The following is a 10,732-nucleotide window of genomic DNA, read 5'->3' as shown; positions in this document are numbered from 1 at the left end:
CATCCTCCTGTAAAATCAGGTCAGTGTGTTTATCTGAACTGTGAAAGATACTGAGACTGAGCTTTGTAAATCTTTTTTAAGCATGTTTAATCTCGATATCGACACAGATATACATTTTACATTAACAGGCAATGTTTTCAGCAGATGCACTGTGTGCTACTTTTACTGAAAATGATGAATCTGCAAATGGCAACATCTGGAGAGCAGGAAGTGAGTATAAACAAAGATCATGTGACCACCAGTTAAACTGCAACACAGAGGTCTGTGGCGGTTAGAAGTAGTAGAAGTTGTTGGTTTTGTTTAAATATGTCAAATTGTAATTTTATTGGCTGTAGCTGGGATTAAACTAAACCAGCTAACACCATTTATCACTTGTTCCTTTATTCTTTCAGATTAAAACCATCCTCTTTCTCAAAATCTTTTCATCCTGAGTCCTGTATGATTCCTGTGTACAACACAACCATATTACTACGAATGATTAACTATGGTTTTGTTGCTCTCTTTGTGTCTGTAGACTGGGCTCCTACAGTTTACCTCTGCTATCAGAGAGGTCAACACATGTCTGACAGAAGGTGCAGAGGCCTCACTGGATGAGTCAGCCAAGAACCTGGGGGGCATCAGTGAGAGGTTACACAATTCACAAGGTAAATGAAAGTGTATGCACAGTATCTTAGATGATAGCTGTAAAAGGCAGATATGATTCTGACTGACTAAATGACTTACACATGTAAAATACTCTGAGGAAAACTGTTGGAAATCACCTACAGTGTCATGTCAGTGAATCTTTACGAGGCTGATATATTAATTAAGATAAATGCAAAGCTAAACCACAAAATCAAAATATCATACTGTGTGAAAATGAAGGCTCAGTTTTGAGTCATTTATTCAGTTTTACCTTTAATTTTACCGGGCTTTCATCTTTATAAGCATAAATAAATAAAGATATTTCTATAAACTGTATATAAATATCTTTATATAAATAAATAAAGATGCATATTTACAGTTTATGGCGTTTTTCTTGCGTGTGTTGTCATTGGCCGCGTCGAGTGTCTTCATCGGTCATGACCTGGGAGGAGCGCAGGGAGGCGGAGAAACGAAGACCGGAAACAGATTTAAATCACCGTTTGAACCGTCGCCTCGGTTTGTCAGGACGGTAAGAAAACCTCATCACCGAAGAAACCTGGACTTTGAAACAAGCTCTGGAGCTGCTTTTATGTCGAACACGAGTGAGGCTGGACTCTGAATACACCTGCAGCGTAAAGGTAAGGCTAAGGAGCGAACTAGCCAGCGGCTAGCGTTAGCATTTCCGTTAGCAGCCTGCATTAGCATTAGCATTAGCCTTCTCGTTTTTATCGCGTGGGTAAGAGTGTGTCTGTGTTTTCATGTCCCTAACATGAGTTGTGAATCCCCAACATGGACGGTGAAAACACAACGAGCTTTAACAGTAACTTTACCGACATTTTGCGTCTCTGTAACAGTTTATAACGGTCTGTCATGTCGTTGTCATCGTTTTGGGTCTACTTGTGGTCTGTACCTGGCTGCTTTACACCTGAATGTCAGCGTTAACGTTAGCGGCGAGCGTTAGCATTAGCCTTCTCTTTAAACTATGTCACTGGGGCTGTTTCCTCATTGTCGTCGTTTTTAAATGCGTGGGTTAAAGTTTGTTTGTGTTTCTGTGACTATAGCGTCCCTGACATGAATTGTGGGCACCTTGCGGAGGCAAGGTAACTGTTTAATAGTTTTGCCATAATAAAATAATATATTTTATTATGGCGTTGTGATCATTTTCTGCATGCTTTTATTGCATCATTTGCATCGTCTTTACTTGGCTGTTTTACATCTATTTATGGTCAGCTGCTTCTTTGTCTCTTTGTGGTCATCCTTACTGTGTCTCTGTAGTTCTGTGTCCATGATCATTTAAAATTTCTTTGGGGTAATTTTTTTTCCATTGTGGCAGTTAAGCATCTTATTGTGTTGGTTTTGTGTCTCTGTTTTTTGTCTGTCGTTTTAGATTTGTGGCAGTAATCTGTAGCTATCCGTTCAAAACTACATTTCTCTTAGTAATTTATCTTAGTCTTATTTTTCAAGTGCAGACAACAATCAAACCACTACTCAAAACTGTTCAAACAGAGACTGACCAAATTTTTCTTCAAGCATGATACAGAGCTAAGAGATGGTTACAGCAACACAGCCCGGACTAAGATATGGTCATGTTCTTTCTCAAGAATAGGTGTCTTTTCATACTGCTTGTGTTAGCCACAGTGCACAATGCTGTTCTCTTGCAGTGCTTACGTATCGTTTGTATGTTGTTAATCAGAAATTCTTAATTATGTGTATGTGCTAGACATACTAGACTACATCGTACAAAGCAATATCAAGTCTACAAATAAAATATTGTGTGAGTTGTTCATAAGTGTGTTAACTTTAACTGTTGGTCAGAGGGTGATTTTAAAAATGTCTTTACAGTATATAACAAGCAGTTCTACACTTATTTACTTAAAACGTTTCACTTAAGCTGCTGTTAAGACCTTTGGTCTTTGGTTTGGAATTTGGTTGTTATTCATTAAACGAAAACAACACAAAACAAAGACATTTTGAATATGTGTTAATAAGAAGGAGGTTGAAATGTGAAATAATGATTCTGTATGTGAACGTCTGTGGTGGAAGAAATACTCAGACTTTTTACTGAAGTATAATACACAACATGAGTTAAATTCCCGCTTTCCAAAACTGATGTTGAAGTGTTTATTATTGTTGTGTAGTTCACAGTAACATACATGATTGCTTCAGTGATAAGTTGATAGACACGCTATTAATAATCATTTACTTTTTCTCAAGCATTTGTTGTTGTTATTCAGGAGGTGATGACAGTCAAGTGTTGATTTTCTGAAACAGCCTCTAATGTTTGTTAAATGTTGTGGTTCAGCTGTGATGTTGAATATTTCTCTGTGTTTTCATGGTTAAACTGTTGATGAGGAATAGGTAGTAGTGTATTGATCATTTTCCTTTGTATGTTTCTCTTTGATTCCCTCCAGGTGTCTCCACTTTGTCCACGACATCGTCCACGATCGCAGAGACATGGTCCATGATCGGAGAGACATTGTTGAGGATGAGGGAGACATCGTCCACGATCAGAGTCATTGTCCACAATCGCAGAGACCTTGTCAAAGATGAGAGAGACGTTGTCCTTGATCAGAGACATTGTCCCATGCTTCGTAGAGACCTTGCGATAGAATCGGCGGAGACGGGGGTCACCGATTTGACGGCACTGCCCGCGATCATGGAGACATTTGTCAATGGTCACAGAGACACCGTCTATGATCTCAGAGACATCGTCCACGATCACAAAGACATTGTCCATGATCAGAGACTTTGTCCATAATCTCAGAGACATTGTCCACGATCACAGAGACGTAGTCCACGATCTCAGAGAGTCTTTGTACAATGAGGAAGTTGTTTGAGACCAGGACAGAGGCCTCCAGGTAATTCACTAACAGCTTTACACCAACTGTCCAACACAGAGCACTGACATTAAACTGTTTATGTTCAGTTTATCTGCTTATGTCTGCTTAGACATGTTGGAGTTGTGCTAAAAGCTAATATGTGGCTTGATGAAGGAAAGAGTCTGACAACATTATGATATGATTCCTACAGAGACAGAGCTTTTTATTAAAGAGGAAGATCCTTCTTGTTTGACCAGAAACATCACTGTATATCACCACCAGACTCCATTGACAAAAACAGGGATTTTACCAAGCAGAGCACAGGAATTGCAGCTCCTGTGTTTTGCTCTGTATTTTTTTGTTACACTTCTCTAGCTTCTGTCTTCAAGCAAATATTTGTCATTCTTGGTTTAAAATATGTATCAGTATAGTTGTCAATGTTTTGTCTGTGGACAAATTGACTGTAGCTCTCCTCACCTTCTCACCAAACAATATCAACTGAAAAATGTCTTAACGTCAGTTTGATTGTACACGATCAGAAACTACTAGGCTACACTGTACAAAACGAGTGTGAGTTCTTCATAGGTGTTAATTTTCACTGTTTAAAAATAAGAAATACTCTGACTTTTTACTGAAGTATAAGAAACAACACAAGTTAAAATCCTGCATTCAAAAACTGAGTTAACTGATAGTGTTTATTATTGTTGTGCAGTTCACAGTAACATACATGACTGCTTCAGTGATTAGTAGATAAACAAACAATATTTGTTGTTGTTGTTCAGGAGGTGATGACAGTCAAGTGTTGATTTTCTGAAACAGCCTCTAATGTTTGTTAAATGTTGTGGTTCAGTTGTGATGTTGAATATTTCTCTGTGTTTTCATGGTTAAACTGTTGGTGAGGAATAGGTAGCAGTGTATTGATCATTTTCCTTTGTATGTGTCTCTGTGATTTCCTCCAGGTGTCTCCACTTTGTCCACGATCGCAGAGACATGGTCCATGATCGGAGAGACATTGTTGAGGATGAGGGAGACATTGTCCACGATCAGAGACATTGTCCACGATCGCAGAGACCTTGTCAAAGATGAGAGAGACGTTGTCCGTGATCAGAGACATTGTCCCATGCTTCGTAGAGACCTTGCGATAGAATCGGCGGAGACGGGGGTCACCGATTTGACGGCACTGCCCGCGATCATGGAGACATTTGTCAATGGTCACAGAGACACCGTCTATGATCTCAGAGACATCGTCCACGATCACAAAGACATAGTCCATGATCAGAGACTTTGTCCATAATCTCAGAGACATTGTCCACGATCACAGAGAGTCTTCGTGCAATGAAGATGTTCTTTGAGACCAGGACTGAGGCCTCCACGTAATTCACTAACAGCTTTACATCAACTGTCCAACACAGAGACTGACATTAAACTGTTTATGTTCAGTATTTCAGAAAAGTGTTAGAATAAACGTAATCTGCAATGTAAAGATAATGTATAAGTTATTGTATTACTTTACATTATTGATAGAAGTAATGTAAAAGTAATTTGTGTTATCAGAAGTAAGATGGTATAGACATCAAAATGTTTTATGAAATGTGGTTCAGCTGTGATGTTGAATATTTCTCTGTGTTTTCATGATCAAACTGTTGATGAGGAATAAGTAGTAGCGTGTTGATCATTTTCCTTTGTATGTTTCTCTTTAATTCCATTCAGGTATCACCACTTCGTCCACAACATTCTCCATGATCACCGAGATGTTATCCACAATTGCAGAGACATTCTCCATGATCAGAGACGTTGTCCATAATTTCAGAGACCTTTTCAAAGATGAGAGAGACATTGTCCACAATTGCAGAGACAAGGTAATTCACACGCAGCTTCACATCAACTGTCCAACACAGAGCACTGAGATTAAATTGTTTATGTTCAGTATTTGATCTTCAGTCTAAATAATACACTATTTGTCAAAAAAAAGAGACTTTACCCATTAGTTTATTTACATAGTTCATGTAAGAACAGTTTAAAGAAAAGGATGAACTTAAGGATAAAATGACTTACTGTACAGTATTGGAAGGATGATTACCAGTTATACCTATTTCGTAGAAGTTATTTTTGATTGTTGTGTTAAGCCTGGTTTTAAACAATTGTTCAATGTGTTTCAGCTGAATTCACAGAAACAACAGGATCCACCAATGGTGAAAGTAAGAAAATATTTTTATTTCTATAAAAAACAAAATATTTCTAAAACCAAATCAACAATTAAAAAAATATGATTATGAAAAAGACATTTCAGCCACAGAAAAAAAACGTAACAAAAGTACTAATATAAAAAAGTGCAATAGAAATAAGTTGTAACATAACAATAATGTAAGTAACATATGTTAATAAAAGTAATGTAACTGAAAAGTAATTAATACTATCAGTAAAAAGATGTTAATAATTATCCGTTACCGATATAAGTTGGCAGTAATTAAATGTAATTTGCATCACTAAAAGTTATCCTGTGTCCTTTAAACTAATATCCTATGAACTAATATCCAACATTATACTAAAAGTAATCAGCAATATAGAAGTGATAAAGAAGTAATAGTAACCTAAAATGAAGGTGAAAATGTCACAGTATAGTGTGCAAAAAAAGGGCATAACATAATAAAATATCAGGACAATAAAAACAATGTCATAGTAAGGCATCAAAGACAATCAAAATGTCATAGTATAGTATGGCATCAAAAATGGTAAAAAAAAAAAAAAAAAAGAAAAAAGTCATAGTATAGTATGGCATCAAAAATCACCCAAAAAAGTCATAGTATAGTATGGCATCAAAAATCACCTAAAAAAGTCATAGTATAGTATGGCATCAAAAACGGCCAAAAAGTCATAGTATAGTATGGCATCAAAAAGGTCAAAAAAGTCATAGTATAGTATGGCATCAAAAACGGTCAAAAAAAGTCATAGTATAGTATGGCATCAAAAATCACCCTAAAAAAGTCATAGTATAGTATGGCATCAAAAATCACGTCAAAAAAGTCATAGTATAGTATGGCATCAAAAACGGTCAAAAAAAGTCATAGTATAGTATGGCATCAAAAATCACCCTAAAAAAAGTCATAGTATAGTATGGCATCAAAAATCACCCAAAAAAAGTCATAGTATAGTATGGCATCAAAAATCACCTAAAAAAGTCATAGTAATAGTATGGCATCAAAAAGGCAAAAAATCATAGTATAATGGTCAAACGCCAAAAAAGTCATAGTATAGTATGGGCATCAAAAATCGGCCAAAAAGTCATAGTATAGTATGGCATCAAAAACGGTCAAAAAAAGTCATAGTATAGTATGGCATCAAAAATCACCCAAAAAAGTCATAGTATAGTATGGCATCAAAAACGGTCAAAAAAAGTCATAGTATAGTATGGCATCAAAAAAAAAAAATAAATATATCACTCACTAAAAAAGTCATAGTATAGTATGGCATCAAAAATGGTCAAAAAAGTCATAGTATAGTATCGGTATGGCAATCAAAAATCACTCACACAAAAGTCATAGTATAGTATGGCCATCAAAAACGGTCAAAAAAAGTCATAGTATAGTATGGCATCAAAAATCACCAAAAAAGTCATAGTATAGTATGGCATCAAAAACGGTCAAAAAAAAGTCATAGTATAGTATGGCATCAAAAATCACCTAAAAAAGTCATAGTATAGTATGGCATCAAAAATGGTCAAAAAAAGTCATAGTATAGTATGGCATCAAAAATCACCAAAAAAGTCACAGTATAGTATGCATCAAAACGGTCAAAAAAAAGTCATAGTATAGTATGCATCAAAAATCACTAAAAAAGTCATAGTATAGTATGGCATCAAAAACGTACAAAAAAAGTCATAGTATAGTATGGCATCAAAAATCACCAAAAAAGTCATAGTATAGGTATGGCACCATCAAAAAATCGATCACCAAAAAAGTCATAGTATAGTATGGCATCAAAAAATCAAAAAAAAGTCATAGTATAGTATGGCATCAAAAACCAAAAAAAGTCATAGTATAGTATGGCATCAAAAACGGTCAAAAAAAGTCATAGTATAGTATGGCATCAAAAAGTCAAAAAAAGTCATAGTATAGTATGGCATCAAAAATCAAAAAAGTCATAGTATAGTATGGCATCAAAAATCAAAAAAAAGTCATAGTATAGTATGGGTCAAAAAAGTCATAGTATAGTATGGCATCAAAAATCAAAAAAAAGTCATAGTATAGTATGGCATCAAAATCACCAAAAAAGTCAGTATGGCATCAAAAACGGTCAAAAAAAAGTCATAGTATAGTATGGCATCAAAAAATCAAAAAAGTCATAGTATAGTATGGCATCAAAATCACCCAAAAAAGTCATAGTATAGTATGGCATCAAAAATCAAAAAAGTCATAGTATGTATGCATCAAAAAAAAAAAGTCATAGTATAGTATGGCATAAAAAATCAAAAAAAGTCATAGTATAGTATGGCATCAAAAACGGTCAAAAAAAGTCATAGTATAGTATGGCATCAAAAAAGTCATAGTATAGTATGGCATCAAAAACGGTCAAAAAAGTCATAGTATAGTATGGCATCAAAAAGTCCAAAAAAGTCAAAAGTATAGTATGGCAAAAAAAAGTCGAAAATAAAAAAAAATCAAGTATAGTATGGCATCAAAAAAAAAGTATAGTATGGCATCAAAAACGGTCAAAAAAAGTCATAGTATAGTATGGCATCAAAAAATCAAAAAAAGTCATAGTATAGTATGGCATCAAAAATCACCAAAAAAATCATAGTATAGTATGGCATCAAAATCAAAAAAAGTCATAGTATAGTATGGCATCAAAAAACGGTCAAAAAAAAGTCATAGTATAGTATGGAGTCATAGTATAGTATGGCATCATCAAAAAAAGTCCATCAAAAATCACCAAAAAGTCATAGTAAAAAATCACCCAAAAAAGTCCATAGTATAGTATGGCATCAAAAATCAAAAAAAGTCATAGTATAGTATGGCATCAAAAAAAAAAGTCATAGTATAGTATGGCATCAAAAAAACGGTCAAAAAAGTCATAGTATAGTATGGCATCAAAAAAAAAAAAAAGTCATAGTATAGTATCATCAAAAAAAAAAAGTCATAGTATAGTATGGCATCAAAAATCAAAAAAAGTCATAGTATAGTATGGCATCAAAAACGGTCAAAAAAAGTCATAGTATAGTATGGCATCAAAAATCAAAAAAGTCATAGTAAGTATGGCATCAAAAACAAAAAAGTCAGTATCATGTCCATCAAAAAAAAAGTCATAGTATAGTATGGCATAGTCATACGGTCCATCAAAAATCAAAAAGTCATAGTATAGTATGGCATCAAAAACGGTCAAAAAAATCATAATGCATCAAAAAAAAAAAGTCATAGTATAGTATGGCATCAAAAATCAAAAAAAGTCATAGTATAGTATGGCATCAAAATAGTCCATCAAAAATCAAAAAAAGTCATAGTATAGTATGGCATCAAAAACGGTCAAAAAAGTCATAGTATAGTATGGCATCAAAAATCAAAAAAAAGTCATAGTATAGTATGGCATCAAAAATCAAAAAAAGTCATAGTATAGTATGGCATCAAAAAATCAAAAAAAGTCATAGTATAGTATGGCATCAAAAAAAAAAGTCATAGTATAGTAAAAAAAAAAAGTCATAGTATAATGGCATCAAATCACCCAAAAAAGTCATAGTATAGTATGGCATCAAAAAAAAAAGTCATAGTATAGTAATCAAAAAAGTCATAGTATAGTATGGCATCATCAAAAACGGCATCAAAAAAAAAGTCATAGTATAGTATGGCATCAAAAATCACCCAAAAAAGTCATAGTATAGTATGGCATCAAAATCAAAAAAAGTCATGGCATCAAAAAAGTCATAGTATAGTATGGCATCAAAAAAAAAAGGTATCAAAAATCAAAAAAGTCATAGTATAGTATGGCATCAAAAACGGTCAAAAAAAGTCATAGTATAGTATGGCATCAAAAATCAAAAAAAGTCATAGTATAGTATGGCATCAAAAATCAAAAAAAGTCATAGTATAGTATGGCATCAAAAACGGTCAAAAAAAGTCATAGTATAGTATGGTCATCAAAAACGGTCAAAAAAGTCGGTCATCAAAAAAGTCATAGTAGTATGGCATCAAAAATCAAAAAAAGTCATAGTATAGTATGGCATCAAAAACGGTCAAAAAAGTCATAGTATAGTATGGCATCAAAAATCAAAAAAAGTCATAGTATAGTATGGCATCAAAAATCAAAAAAAGTCTATGGCATCAAAAACGGTCAAAAAAAGTCATAGTATAGTATATGGTCAAAAAAAGTCATAGTATAGTATGGCATCAAAAACGGTCAAAAAAAGTCAGTAGTATAGTATGGCATCAAAAAATCAAAAAAATCATAGTATAGTATGGCATCAAAAAAAAAAAAGTCATAGTATAGTATGGCATCAAAAATCAAAAATCGCAAAAAAGTCATAGTATAGTATGGCATCAAAAATCACCCAAAAAAGTCATAGTATAGTATGGCATCAAAAATCAAAAAAAGTCATAGTATAGTATGGCATCAAAAATCAAAAAAGTCATAGTATAGTATGGCATCAAAAATCAAAAAAAGTCATAGTATAGTATGGCATCAAAAATCAAAAAAAGTCATAGTATAGTATGGCATCAAAATCAAAAAAAGTCATAGTATAGTATGGCATCAAAATCAAAAAAGTCATAAGTATGGCATAGTATAGTATGGCATCAAAAATCAAAAACGGTAAAAAAGTCATAAGTATGGTATAGTAGTATGGCATCAAAAATCAAAAAAGTCATAATAGTATGGCATCAAAAGTCAAAAAAATCATAGTATAGTATGCATCAAAAATCAAAAAAGTCATAGTATAGTATGGCATCAAAAACGGTCAAAAAAAGTCATAATAGTATGGTCATAGTATAGTATGGCATCAAAAATCACCCAAAAAAGTCATAGTATAGTATGGCATCAAAAACGGTCAAAAAAAGTCATAGTATAGTATGGCATCAAAAAAAAAAAGTCATAGTATAGTATGGCATCAAAAAAAAAAGTCATAGTATAGTATGGCATCAAAAACGGTCAAAAAAAGTCATAGTATAGTATGGCATCAAAAATCACCAAAAAGTCATAGTATAGTATGGCATCAAAAACGGTCAAAAAAAGTCATAGTATATATGGGCATGGCATCAAAAATAATAGTATAGTAATCATCAAAAACGGTCAAAAAAAGTCAT

Source organism: Lates calcarifer, unplaced genomic scaffold (assembly GCF_001640805.2).
Source record: "Lates calcarifer isolate ASB-BC8 unplaced genomic scaffold, TLL_Latcal_v3 _unitig_4636_quiver_833, whole genome shotgun sequence".
Lineage (NCBI taxonomy): Eukaryota > Metazoa > Chordata > Actinopteri > Centropomidae > Lates > Lates calcarifer.
This window is presented reverse-complemented; position numbering follows the sequence as displayed.